At 43.3% G+C, this 12,567-nt stretch overlaps 1 protein-coding gene across 12 annotated transcripts in view; it reads right to left on the reverse strand.

Moving 5' to 3' along the window:
* The window catches only part of TENM4 (teneurin transmembrane protein 4), a 1,435,480-nt gene that overhangs the window by 600,274 nt on the left and 822,639 nt on the right, over positions 1–12,567 (reverse strand). For 9 of the 12 annotated variants that reach the window (XR_004406800.2, XM_032990906.2, XM_032990916.2 and 6 more), the window contains exon 6: positions 11,393–11,552. The gene's annotated coding sequence lies outside the window, so the exon portion shown is untranslated. Of the gene's footprint in view, positions 1–3,931; positions 4,169–11,392; positions 11,553–12,567 lie in introns of those variants that run through there. The other 3 variants (XM_032990909.2, XM_042793338.1, XM_032990908.2) reach the window with 1 other exon arrangement.

Consider the following 12,567-nt stretch of genomic DNA (forward strand, 5'->3'; position numbering starts at 1 on the left):
TTATTCACCTTTTTTAATTCTTCTTTTTCCCCCCATAAATTTTTAAACCCACCTTGATTTGAAATCCTAGTAAGAAATCACATATGTCATGCAACATTCTTCCTGCTAAATCTCTCTCATTATGGTATTACTGCAATATTTGTAACTTTTGATCTGGAAACATCTAGTTATGTAAGATCACGGTTCTGCTCCTTGCAAGGATGTGATTCTGTCAGAAAATGAACCAGCGAAGCGGGAACTCGAACAGAACTGGAAATGACTTTCACAGGGAAAAGGCAGTTTTGCCTAAGCATCTCAGCTATTTTAAAGTACAAGATCTCAACGTTTTATTCTCCTGAGCGGAGAAATGGTGAACTACCAGGTTAAAAATAATAAGAACAGGCTCTTAATTGGAATATTGTACATGTTGCAGAAGGAATGAAATAACATTTTAGTTACTATGCACTCCAGGAAACCAATCAAATAAAAGAAAAGCAAAGAAATTCCCCACTTTGTAAAACAAAAGAGAACAACATTTTCCCTTGCTAGTGTACTATCTGCTCACCAAAACAAAAGGAAAGCATCTAATTTAAATGAGTCAAGGAAAATAATTAAGCAACGACTTCAAAAATGCACAGTCTTCTCAGTGCAAATCTCACTCCTTCCCCTAGACCCACAGAAACCAGAGCCATGTCTCCCTTTTTCCATCCATGTAGTAAAATAAATCATTGGGGGGGTGTGTGGGGGCGTGTATCTCCCCTCCCTCCCCAACCCAAACCAGACCTGCAGTTTTAGTCTCCTCTCTCAATGATTTTTCCCTATCCTTTAAAATCAGGGAAGGCAAACTGTCCCCAGAAAAGCCTTTCTAAACCAGGACCCCTTGCTAATAAAAAATGAAACTATGAAGTTAATTTCTTCACCTCTTTTTGCCTTTTCCCCTTTTCCCTGCCAAAGACCAGCCTGAGAACCTCTTTCCACACCAGAACCCTCTTTCTCCACTAAAACATGACCTTTTTTTTTTTTTTTTTTTTTTTTTTTTTTTCTCCAGATCACACAAATAAACGAGAGGATAAATTGAAACTCTCCCCTTGTAAAGATGTGCACACATGCATGCATGTATGCACAGGAGGGGAGAGTGAAGCACAAAGTCAGGAGTCCCTGCAGAGATATAGTACATCTCAGTGCATTAATTCCCAATTCTGGTGATTTTTTTTTTTGGGGGGGTGGGGGGGGGGCGGGAAGGGGGAAAAACTGAAACAGGTTGTCTGAAAAAGTGCTGACCCCCTTTCCAAGGTGGTCCGGTGCGGAGCAGTGGTCCCGCTCTCTGAGGGAAGCACAACCCAGGTAACATTTCCACGTGCCTGGGAAATGCCTGGCCACACACTGTGACCTCCCACTCCCCTCTGTGTCCCCAAAACCTGCTGGAAACCAACACAGAACCTCATTTTCCTTGCCCACGCGCTGGACTGGGAGTCATATCCTTAAGGAATGATTGGCAGCGGGGAATCCTCATGGCCACGAAACAGCCCGCACCAGCAAGGACTGGTCCAGCAGCGTGGCACAGGCTGGAAGCTGGGAATGGAGCAGGGCAGCTTGCAGTGGCCACAAAACAGCAAATTCCTACAGCCTTGTAACACAGGCAGAGCCAAGCGAGCTGCTTTGAAGGCTGGTCTTGCTGCAAAACAGTGCAACAGAGACGCGTCTTCCTACCTTTATGCCTCTCCCCCCACACACATGGTACTAAAGAAAAAAAAAAAAATTATATATATATACATATACACACACACACACACACACACTCCTTGTTTTTTCCACCCAAGACTATAAAAGTGCTACAGGCTGAGACGCTAAGTGGGAGGCGCCAGGCTCTGAAGAGGCCAATGAAATAAATTAAATACAAATCACTGGCTCAGCCCCAGACTCCCCCAGCAAACTGGGGAGATGTTGGGGTTGCCAGTGGCCGATACCCTGCCCTTGCCGGGCCCAGCGTGTGCGGGCATATGTGGGCTGCTGGCATAGTATAGGCGTACACAGTAAATCTTGGGTATTGCAGGCACATATGGCACACATGTTGGGAGCAGAGCACTTTCCATAGGAGGGGAGGGGCCACCCTACTAGTAAGCAATTTTATTAGGGTCAGCGAAGCAAAAAGAAATTGGGTTGGGATCTACTGGGATGTGCCAAGTTCCCCTGCCCAGCTCCTGCGTCCCAGAGCAAGGAGCAGCACACTAACAACTTGCCAGGCTACAGCAGAAGTTTACCTATAAAAAGCACACAGACAACTTCCAACTTCAAACCTTTGCTCTCATTTTCTTATTTTATGTCTTTCCCTTCACATGGGACTTTTCTCAGAAAAAAAAAAAAAAACAAAAAACCAAAAACACAGTTATAAATTCAGACTGCACTACAAAAGTTAAGAAAGAAGATGGGATGGAAGTGGAGAGATTATTTTATAGTTTGATTGTTTGATTCAGGGTTTTGGTGTTGGGGGGGGGGGTGTGTGTGTTAAGCATAAAGAATTGAAGTTTCCTGGAAGAGCCATGAGCAAATGCATTCAAGATTCTGAAAGGTCTTGTCTATCTAGTCAATAAGTATTTAGCTAGCTCTGTTTTGGCTGTATGAAAAACGTATTTCAGACTCTCTATCCCATAAGACAAGGAAGACTGGCATAAATATGGGTGGGTTTTGGTGTTCTGTTGTTTTGTTTGTTTTTTTTTTTTTTTTTCCCCCAAATCATGTGCTTAGATGGTTGTAAGCAATGTGAATTTCTAAGCATGGTCATGGTAAGAAAGAGTAAATACATACTGCCTCATGAATACTTTAAGGTTTTATTTTTAAATATTTTTTAAAGATTTGGCATGCCTTAACTACTACTTATTTCAAAGTAAAATGTCCCAGGTATTTTTGACAAAAAAAAAAAAAAGTTTTTAATCAAAACAACTACCAAGAAATAAATGCCCTTTGGTAGCAGCCTGATTTTATGTTCAACAGCCAAAATTTGTATTTCAAAAAGCAAATTGCTGAGAATGTGAGCACGAGCCTGAACCACTGCATTTCTCCCAGGCACTCCAGCATCTTTTCTCAAACGCCACACTATTTGGGGGGGCTTTTAAGACTGGCAGGGCATGGCTGGAAGCAGGGCTTTAACATTTAATGCCTAAGAAACCGAATTGTCCCTCAAGTTGCAGTCAAGCGCATTTTTCTTATTTTTGTTGGAGGTAAAACCACCCTCCCAGGGAAAATGGGAGACCCCATCCCTGAGTCTCTCGCAGATCCAAATGTAAACAGACCCCCCCACACTCCCACCCTGCAGCAGGACATGGGGACGGGGCGGAGGGTTCAGATAGAGCAAAAGGAGCTTTGTGCAGCTGAGAAATACCGAGGCACTGGATTTGTTATTATTTTATTTTTTATGCATTTTTTTCCTTCTTCTTTCTCCCCCCTTCCTCTCCTCCCCGCTTTTACTATTACATAAATAACACCGATTGATCTTAAAGCTGCATCCTTGCTCCAGTGTCTCCAAATCTGCACTGCTGCCTCCCCCCCCCGAGTCTCCCCAGCACAGCCGCACCGCTCGGGGTGCAGAAGGGGGGGTGTTGGATGGGAAAAGCCACCCCAAACATACCCTGGAGCAAGGTTTTGCCAGGCTGAGGGTGCCTGGTCCCCAGCGCCCCAGCCCAGGAGCCTCCAGCAGCATCTTTGCCTCCTGCTAAATTGCTGCAAACTGTGCGGAGGGAGCAGCAGGGCTGGGATGCGAGGGGAGAAAAGCAAGCCGGGCAGAGGGAGGGATGGTGGGGAGGAAAAAAAAAAAACAAAAACAGGGATTCAGGGAGCTTCTCCCCAGCCCCAGCCGGTGTGCCTATCTGCTTGGTAGGAAGGGGAAAGGGGGAAGGGAAAACTGGAAGGAGGCGATCGCACAAATGCACTTTTCAGAGCAAAAAGCAAAGCTTACCATGTCTGCAGGCTTCCCCCCCAACCGAAATGCCACTTTATGTGTCCAGCGATCCCAAAGTGGGCAACTACAGCCAGGCACCGGAGCTCATCTCAGCAGGCAGCTCGGCAATACACCACTGCCACCCCCAAAAAATAAAAATCAAAATAAATTAAAAAAAAAAAAAAATAAAAAAAAAAAAAAAAAGGACCGGTCCAGCTTCTTTCCTGGCAGGAATCGTCCCTGGTAGGACTGCCCAAAATAAGCAGCTGCAATCCAAAGGCTTTATTTAAAGCTTCCCCCCTCCTCCTCCTCCTCTCCTTGCCTCGCTCTCTCTCTCCCTCTCTCTGTTACACACAGAGAGAAAGAGAGACACACACAGGTTACATGAATGGGAGGCAGGAGCCGGCGCTCCCGGGCTGGGAATGACAGGCACACATGGGCCGGCTGCTGCGCACCGACGCGGCGCGGCTCGGCTCGGCTCGGCTCGGCTCGGCTCGGCTCGGCTCGGCGCGGCTCGGCTCGGCTCGGCTCGGCTCGGCTCGGCTCGGCTCGGCTCGGCGCGGCTCGGCTCGGCTCGGCTCGGCTCGGCTCGGCTCGGCGCGGCTCGGCGCGGCTCGGCTCGGCTCGGCTCGGCTGAGCTCGGTTAGGCTAGGCTCCGTTAGGCTTGGCTAGGTTTGGTTTGGCTCGGCTCGGCCTGGCTCGACTACACTCGGCTAGGCTCATCTTGGCTAGGCTCGGCTCGTTTAGGTTAGGCTCGGCTAGGCTGGGCTCACTTGGCTAGGATCGGCTTGGCTATGCTTGTCTAGTCTCGGCTCGGCTCAGTTAGGCTCAGCTAGGCTCGGCTCAGGCATGGGCATGGGCATGGGGAGAGTGTGCGGAGGGGATCAACATGGCATGTATATGGGCTTTTGGGTGGGAATGAGCATGGGGTCGAATGGGTATGGGGAGGAGCTGGGCATGGGGAGGGGATAATGGGCATGGCACAGTCATGGCATGGGCATGGGGCCGGGGCAATGTGGGCATGGGCATGGTGTGGACATGGGCATGGGGAGACGGTGGGCATGGGCATGGGGGGACATAATCATGGGCACTGCAGAGTATGGGCATGGGGATGAGCTGGGAATGGGCATGGGCATGGCATGTGGTGACATGGGTGTAGGGAGGAGATGGGTATGAGCATGGACATGCCATAGTTATGGCATAGTCATGGGACAGGGGTGGGCATAGGCATGGTGTGGGCATGGGGAGCAGCAGAGCATGGGCATGGGCATTATGTAGGCATGAGACGGGAGAGGACACAGGCACTGGCATGGTCATGACATGGGGATAGTGTAGGCATGGGGCAGGGGTGGACATAGGCATGGGCATGAAATGTCATGGGGATGGGGAGGAGTTGGTCATAAGGAAGGCATGGGGAAGGGCATGGCATGGGCATGGGGAGGGGATGGACATAGGCATGGCATGGGGAGGAGGTGGATGTGGACGTGGCATGGGGAGGGGATGGGCATGGCGTGGGCATGGTGATGAAATGGACATAGGTATAAGCATTAGAAGGTAACAGGGAGGGGAGAGTATTATTATTGTTTTGTTGTTATTATTTTACATAATTTTGATATTTGATAATTAGAATGGGAAGAAGGCCTGCAAGATTTCAGTTGCATAATTTAAGGTTACTTCTTCTTTGGGAGGAAGATCAGTGCTACCAGTTTCTGCCTTTTAAATGCTTTTGGAGGCTTTGTTTTGTTTCAATTTTAAGCTGTAGTAACAGGAAATTAGGTCTATGTAATACTGCTGTTTAGCATGGTCTGAAGGGAGAAAGGGTGGTGTTGCTAAGTGTCAGGCTCTGCTACTGCTTCACTGCCTGACCTTGGGCAAGTCCTCAAAAACTTAACCCCGCCAGGATTGATACCCTGTTGCCACTTACACTCAGCCTATCATTTGCTCATTCACCAAATAATCACACTTGCTCTTTCAAGAACCTCCTCAAAATTTACTCTTACAAAACTTTTCAGCAACAGTCTCTACGTGGCTTATGTTGGCATCACAAATCTTGGAGGGATACAGGATTAGGAGGCCCTAAAACTGCTTTGTAAGAAGAGTGCTGAACATAATGGACTACAGTACTTCATGCAGTGTTTTGAGCTACGTGGGAATTGTCCTCTTCATGGCATACCTTTAAATCAGCCGGGTGCAAGCCTGCTGTGCTCTGCCTTATTTTTTCTCTTGTCCTAAAATTTCCAGCCTTTGTGGAAAGCAAGAGGTAAAATTGTGTTTTATTCCAAACCCAGAAATCAGGGTTAAAAGGCACACAGTAAATCAGAACATGATCTTAAACAGCACAGTTCTCAACATAAAGGTCTGCTTTGCAAAATAGCTGCTGCTGTTCACTCTTTTTTTCAGTCATACATATTAAAAATGAAATACATTTGCATGGGCCTTATTGCCTCTGGAATATATTCCACATCAGGAATCTAGACTCTAGACAAAGGTAATTTAGGTCTCTGGAAGGGCAAAGTTTAATTGAGAAATATATATATTGTTAGGAATAGACCTCATCCAAATTCAATGGTAATTGTATAAGCCTCTCAAAAATCATACAGTATGCAAGCTTCCAAAATTTCTGAACAAGAAACATTTCCATTTAAATGCCAAGAAGCAATTTTCCCTCTCTTGTTCAATACTAAATCAGTCACATGAGCAGTTTGCATTTGATTTTATAAAGGAAATGGAACATCTTCACTTCCAATTGCATATAACTTTTGCTTTTTCTCGTTCTTAGTGCTCTTACTTGTTTGCAGTACTTTCCTGTAGTTTTGAAATTCTTACATTCACTCTGCCTGTTCACTCCAGCTGTTTATTTATTTATTTTTTAAACTCCAGCAGCACTATTAAAAGAAAACTAGTAAACCCAACTGTGGAGTAGAATGCTGCTTGTTGGAATTCTGGTTGGGAAATCCAGGTTTAACGGATCACCACCATTTGTGTAATTGGCCTTTCCTTGTTAACTGAACTAGACAATGATGCTCTTGGTAAAAAAAAAAAAAAAAAAAAAAAAGGAACAATAGTGATTTAATGGGAAAAAATGAATTTGCTTAGGAAAATTCCCCTGCTTCAATTCACAGTGAATTACTGTGGTTGCAGAAGTGTGCCACATACCAATTTAGAGCATATTTTATGAAGATGCACATTTCAAACTGTCAATATTCACCAGCCTGCCATATTGTGCCTGTGTCCTGCACCACAGCAGCTTTGCACAGCTGAAATGCTCCTTGCGAATGGAGGCTACTAAGTCAAACTCTCATCCAAATAGTGGGTTTTTTTCAGAATTTGTAAAGAAGCTACATCTTTGGAACAAGAAGATGATTGAAAAGACTAATGCATGAGCCTATTAGACCTTGTGCAGTAGGAGAGCAAGGAGATCAAGTCCTGGAGCTGCCGCTCAAATTAGCACTTAATAGTCCTGATGTTGGGTTGTGTCTTCATGTTGACATTTGCTCCGACAAAACAATGAAAACACCTATCTTAAAGTCCCTCTTCATCAAGCAAAAAAGTAGCAATATCTGCTGTGGTCAAAGGTTTCTTGCTGAAGAAGTTCAGCAGCAGAAGTGTCTTTGGTTGGTTAGGTAAGCCCTTTGCCAAGAAGTGCTGCATTATTTGACAGCCACTGCTAAAGATATTTTTTTTCTCTACTTCCAGGAGAGTAATCCAGAGGGAAAAACTCATATATTTTAATCAATGGAAGTGAAACCATTTGCCTTTCAGAGACTATAAAATAATACACACCCCAGGGTTCAATGCTCTTTTCTACTCCTCCAGAACATTCTTAAGGGGAAATCACTCTTTTCTTGATGAATGTGCAATTCAAATGTGGAAATATGCCATTCTTCATGCTTTCTCCATAGGGAGCAAAACGATTTCTGTAATTAAACCCTTTTGCCAACACTTCCTGATGAGAATAGCTTTTTTTTTTTTTTCATACAAGGGGAAAAGCCATGTACAAAAGGGTTTGTAAAAGCAGGTCTGGAGGGTTTGACCTTTAAGCCTCAACTTTAATTAGTCATTTTGGTTTAAGGGCACATGAGGATGAGGATGAGGCATATGAGTAAGGGCTGTAGCTTAAGTTTCCAATCAGGCACTGCTGAAAGGCTGCAGGACAAAGGAAGATATGGGTACCGCTGTTAATGTTAGTCTAGCTATTAGGGATGACATTAACACTGAAAACACACAGCCCAGCCTTCAGCTCACTTTAGCAGCCCCAAGTGTGTAGCCAGGGTCCCTGTTGGGCTCATGCTGAAGTCTGTGCTACGGCATCACTGCTACACTGGTTCCCATGGTAGCTAGACTGAAGAAATCCAGCTTCTCTGATACATATCAGGCTATCATGGGCAGTGTAGACAAAACTGGAGATAAATAAGAAGTTAAGCATATGTGTGAGCTTTTATAGGACTTAGACCTCAAGTCCACAACTCATTCCTTGTCACTGCAGAATGGACCATGTAATACACAGAGATCAGGATATGGGACAGAGCTTTTAGCCACCTGCACTGTTGAGGGTTGAAACCTCATTCCTGTATGATGGGTGGCAGGTTTGAACTAGAAGTAGATGCAGAGCTGAATCCTGAATGTCCCACTCTGAGTCATGTCTCTCTGCCAAACCTCTTGAGCAGGGTGGCAGAGCAGATATCACAGGGGCTTTCTATAGAGAGCAGGATTTCCCTCCTCTTCCTTCTCACTCTAAGGATGTTCACAGCTTAATTCAGTCTACATTGATTCAGAAATGTATCCGCTGATGGTATCGTGAGGTGGACCCCAGAGTGGGGATGGAGGAATGTTACCCTCTTATTAGCTGATTTTTAGCAGGATGCTAAAGGCTGAAGGGGTTCATTCTGTCTTGACTGTGTCTTTTGTAGCATCTCAGTGGATCTCAGGGCTTAAGGAATACAGAACTGAGCATCTACCCACAGTACTGGATCTTATACCCTTCCTTTCCTTGTTTGCAAAGTACCAGTGTCTGTTGTCATACCTGAGAAATCAGCAGAGGCATACAATGTTGTTGAGAGTCTGCTCCTACTGCTTACTCAGGAAAAGTTCCCATCAAGTGAATTGGACATTTGCCTGAGTGAGTGTTGCAGGATTCGGCCCATATGCTTCTCAGCTCTTATATTTGCATAGTGCAGAACATGCTTACAGTACAGTGCCAGTAAAACAAAACTATATACAGTAAGCACAGAAAAATCAAGAGCACAGTTAAGACCATTTACAAACAGCAGCTGAGCTCTACAGCTGACATCCAGGCTTATAACACCATCAGAGACCATGTTCTGTTGTGGGTAATATGTACAAGACACTTATTGATAGTCAATTAGGTGGAAGGTTCTGTAAGTGTATAGGTCTCTATTCTCCTTTCCCTAAACCTATTATTTTCTTTTTCCCTATGAATTATTTATATTTTAACTCTGTAAATGTGTCCTTTTTTTTTTTTTTTTTTTTTTTTTTTTTTTTTTAACCTAAGGAAAGCATTTCAGGAGGCTGCTTTTGTGGAAGACACTTGTTCTTCAAGTGCGTGCTCTGGTATTGTGTAAACATGCTGCATATACCATATGTGGCCAACCTTAAATGAGATACTAGTTCATTCATTCTAATGAAGTAGAATGAGGAGTCTTATGTCTCTGGAAATTCCATTGATGTGTTATGAAGAAAGAAAAAGGTCTGCATCAAGAAGGTACAGATCATGTCAAGAAGAGCATAAATTGCCCAGAGGATCAAATTACACCTTTTCATAGACATATTTGCCTCTCTAAAGTTGTAAAGCATGGGGCTTTTTTTTAATCCATGGGCTAGGATAGAATACTTCGTAATCCGCAGTGCATGATAAAACAGCCACGAACAACTGCAATATAATACATCTTCAATACAACTAGCCATAAGTATATTAGAAGAACCTCCAAACAATAATTACCCTATTACTGCACTGTGACTTCACATCCAATTTTGCTCACCTCATCGTACAAAATGGATGAAGTAGATGACTTTTATATTTTTAATAATAATGAAATGTTCAGGATTTGATACAGAAACCTGGCTACCAAGGTAATAGGTACATATAAGAACCTATTTAGAATAGCTGTGTGAATGGGAATTGCTGTTAAATTGCAATGAAATACTGTAGCATATCAAACAATATTTGAAATCAAATAAAACTTGGAAGGCCGATCTGCACTCACATTCAAGCCATAATCTCATTGTGAAGGAGACTTTTTCTGATGAAATCTGCTCTTTTGGACAACTGTGTAATATTTTCTTATTCTCCAATAAGGCCACCTATCTCAACTAACTTTAAATGACTCACCCTAGATTTATGCTTGTGCAATAGCAAAATTCATATGAATAGTCCCATTCACATGCTAGATGCTCTTGGGAAATGAAAAGCCAGTTATTTCACTCATAGGCAGCTCTGGTCTTACTAAAAGAACAGGTCTGAACTGGAGACATCACCTTTCCCCTTTAAAGAAAGACCTCTGAGACAGCAGAATAAAGCCCCCACTTCCCCAGCACCTTCACTTCAGGCATCTCCTTTCCATGTGTTGAACCAATTGTTGACATTTGAGATGGCAAAGTAAGCACGTTATTGTATGGTTACAGAGGGAAAAAGTGAGCTTGTGGTAATGGCACAGCAGATCTGAGTACAATTACTGGCTCTGATACACATTTTCATCACTTGTTAATCTCTTAGGGCTCAATCAAGAGCCTGTCTCAATGAATCCTCACCAGACAAGTAAATAGCATCAACATTTCCTCTGTCCTCTGCCTGGACTTCTTCCATCAGCAGACATGCCACTGCACACGAACAGGGAGGCATCGGGCTCCCCTCCCGCTTTCTACTCTGTCCTCCAGATAAATTGTGTTAGTTTACTGGCAAAATCTAGTTTATATTATTGTTTGCACTTCAGAGTCAATATGGATATGGAAGAATAAGCTGAAATATATGCCTTGTGCATCATTAATAATAGCGTGGCCTCTCCGTAGCTACATGACAATTCCCAAACACTTTATTTAACAGTAAGCAATTTATCATGTCTGCTGTATCAAGACCAAGTAGTTCTCTATCCCCAATTTACAAGAAGTGCTATTCTCTGTGCCTATTTGTACTGCTTATATCAAGACACACCAACAGTCTGAGTGCTAGCTATCAACTTGGAAAATCCAGGTTCAGTTCCCTGGTACAGCAAAAAATGATCTAGGCTTCAGTTTCCTCTATATAATATACAGATAAAAATACTTCCTCACTTTATCAGATGTTGTGAGGATAAATGCATTAAAGACTCTAAGTCCTACCAGTACTACAATAGCCATAATTACCTCAAATAGATACATGTAGTGCAAGTACAGTGATATTTAATACATACCTTACGTATATAAACCATGAGTCAGGGCTGATACAAACACAAACTATACTAAGGAGTTAAAAATGGTGCTTACTTGCGTGCTCTTCCCTGATTTACACTCCATTAAAGTTTGTATCTCACAGACTAGCTTTGGCTCTCAGTCACGGTGGAGCATGTCTGCTGAAGTCAATGGTTTTATCCCAGTTGTACACTCATGTAGGCAGGAGCCCATTGTCTGGGCTGAGACACTCAATCTGGAAAAGAAAGAATGAAAGGGCCCCAGTGTGTAAAGTCATTCATTATAATTTGGAATGAACAAGGAAATCAGTGGGGTTGCTGGAGGTTAAGCAAGGGCAGAAATTGGTCTTTTATCATTAAAATGCCATAGGAAAAAAAATATAGAAAGCAACAGATCTAATCCTGCACATGTCTACTCACATCTCCTTCCTTTATTCATTGCAAGGGGTCACAAAGAAACAATCATGTACATTTGCAGGACCAGCTGTAAAATTAATTTATAACAGAATTTCATAAGCAAGCCACTTCTTTTTCCTAGGATTGAGCTCCAATGAAATTTTGATATGACCTTTATATACTTTCAGATAAAATAAGATTATTTGGATTGCCATCCTACATAAGTAAATTTTCTACAGTGACTTCGAATTTAGAGACATGAGAACATCCCTCAGGAGTCAGTGAGTATTTTTGAAGTTTGGACCTGATGGTTTTTTTAAGAGGAACTTTTGCAGTGAAAGAAAGAGGGATGATTACAAAGCTTTTGACGCTGAAGGCGCATTGGATTACTGGAAAATGTGGAGTGAAAGTTGTTCTGAAATGCTCCAGCAGCATCTGTGCTTATTTTATTGTACTGGATACCCTTGGCTGTGATGACTTCACACATAGCATCAAGAGCACAAGATGTTTTCATAGCTATCCTACAAATTTAAATAAAATTGTGAGTAACACCATTTCTTTAAAAGATGCAGTGAGTGTCAGTGCTTTCTGAAACTTTTTACATTCTCCATTTCAGGACTGCCCCACTCTGCAGTCAGCATCTACAAACAAGCATCCAGACTTCAGATAAACACAGCAGTGAGAACAACTCAAAGTGTACTTGCTGGTCAGCAGTTCTTCAAGCAGGTGATTGGGCTCAACCAAGGGTTCCCCCTGACACTCATGGGGGGAATCTGATAACCACTGAAGCTAGATTTTGCTTTCATATTGACTCTGCACATGATAATCATCCCAACTACAGCATTTCACCTTTTG

Source organism: Tyto alba, unplaced genomic scaffold (assembly GCF_018691265.1).
Source record: "Tyto alba isolate M040663 unplaced genomic scaffold, T.alba_DEE_v4.0 Super-Scaffold_2, whole genome shotgun sequence".
NCBI lineage: Eukaryota > Metazoa > Chordata > Aves > Strigiformes > Tytonidae > Tyto > Tyto alba.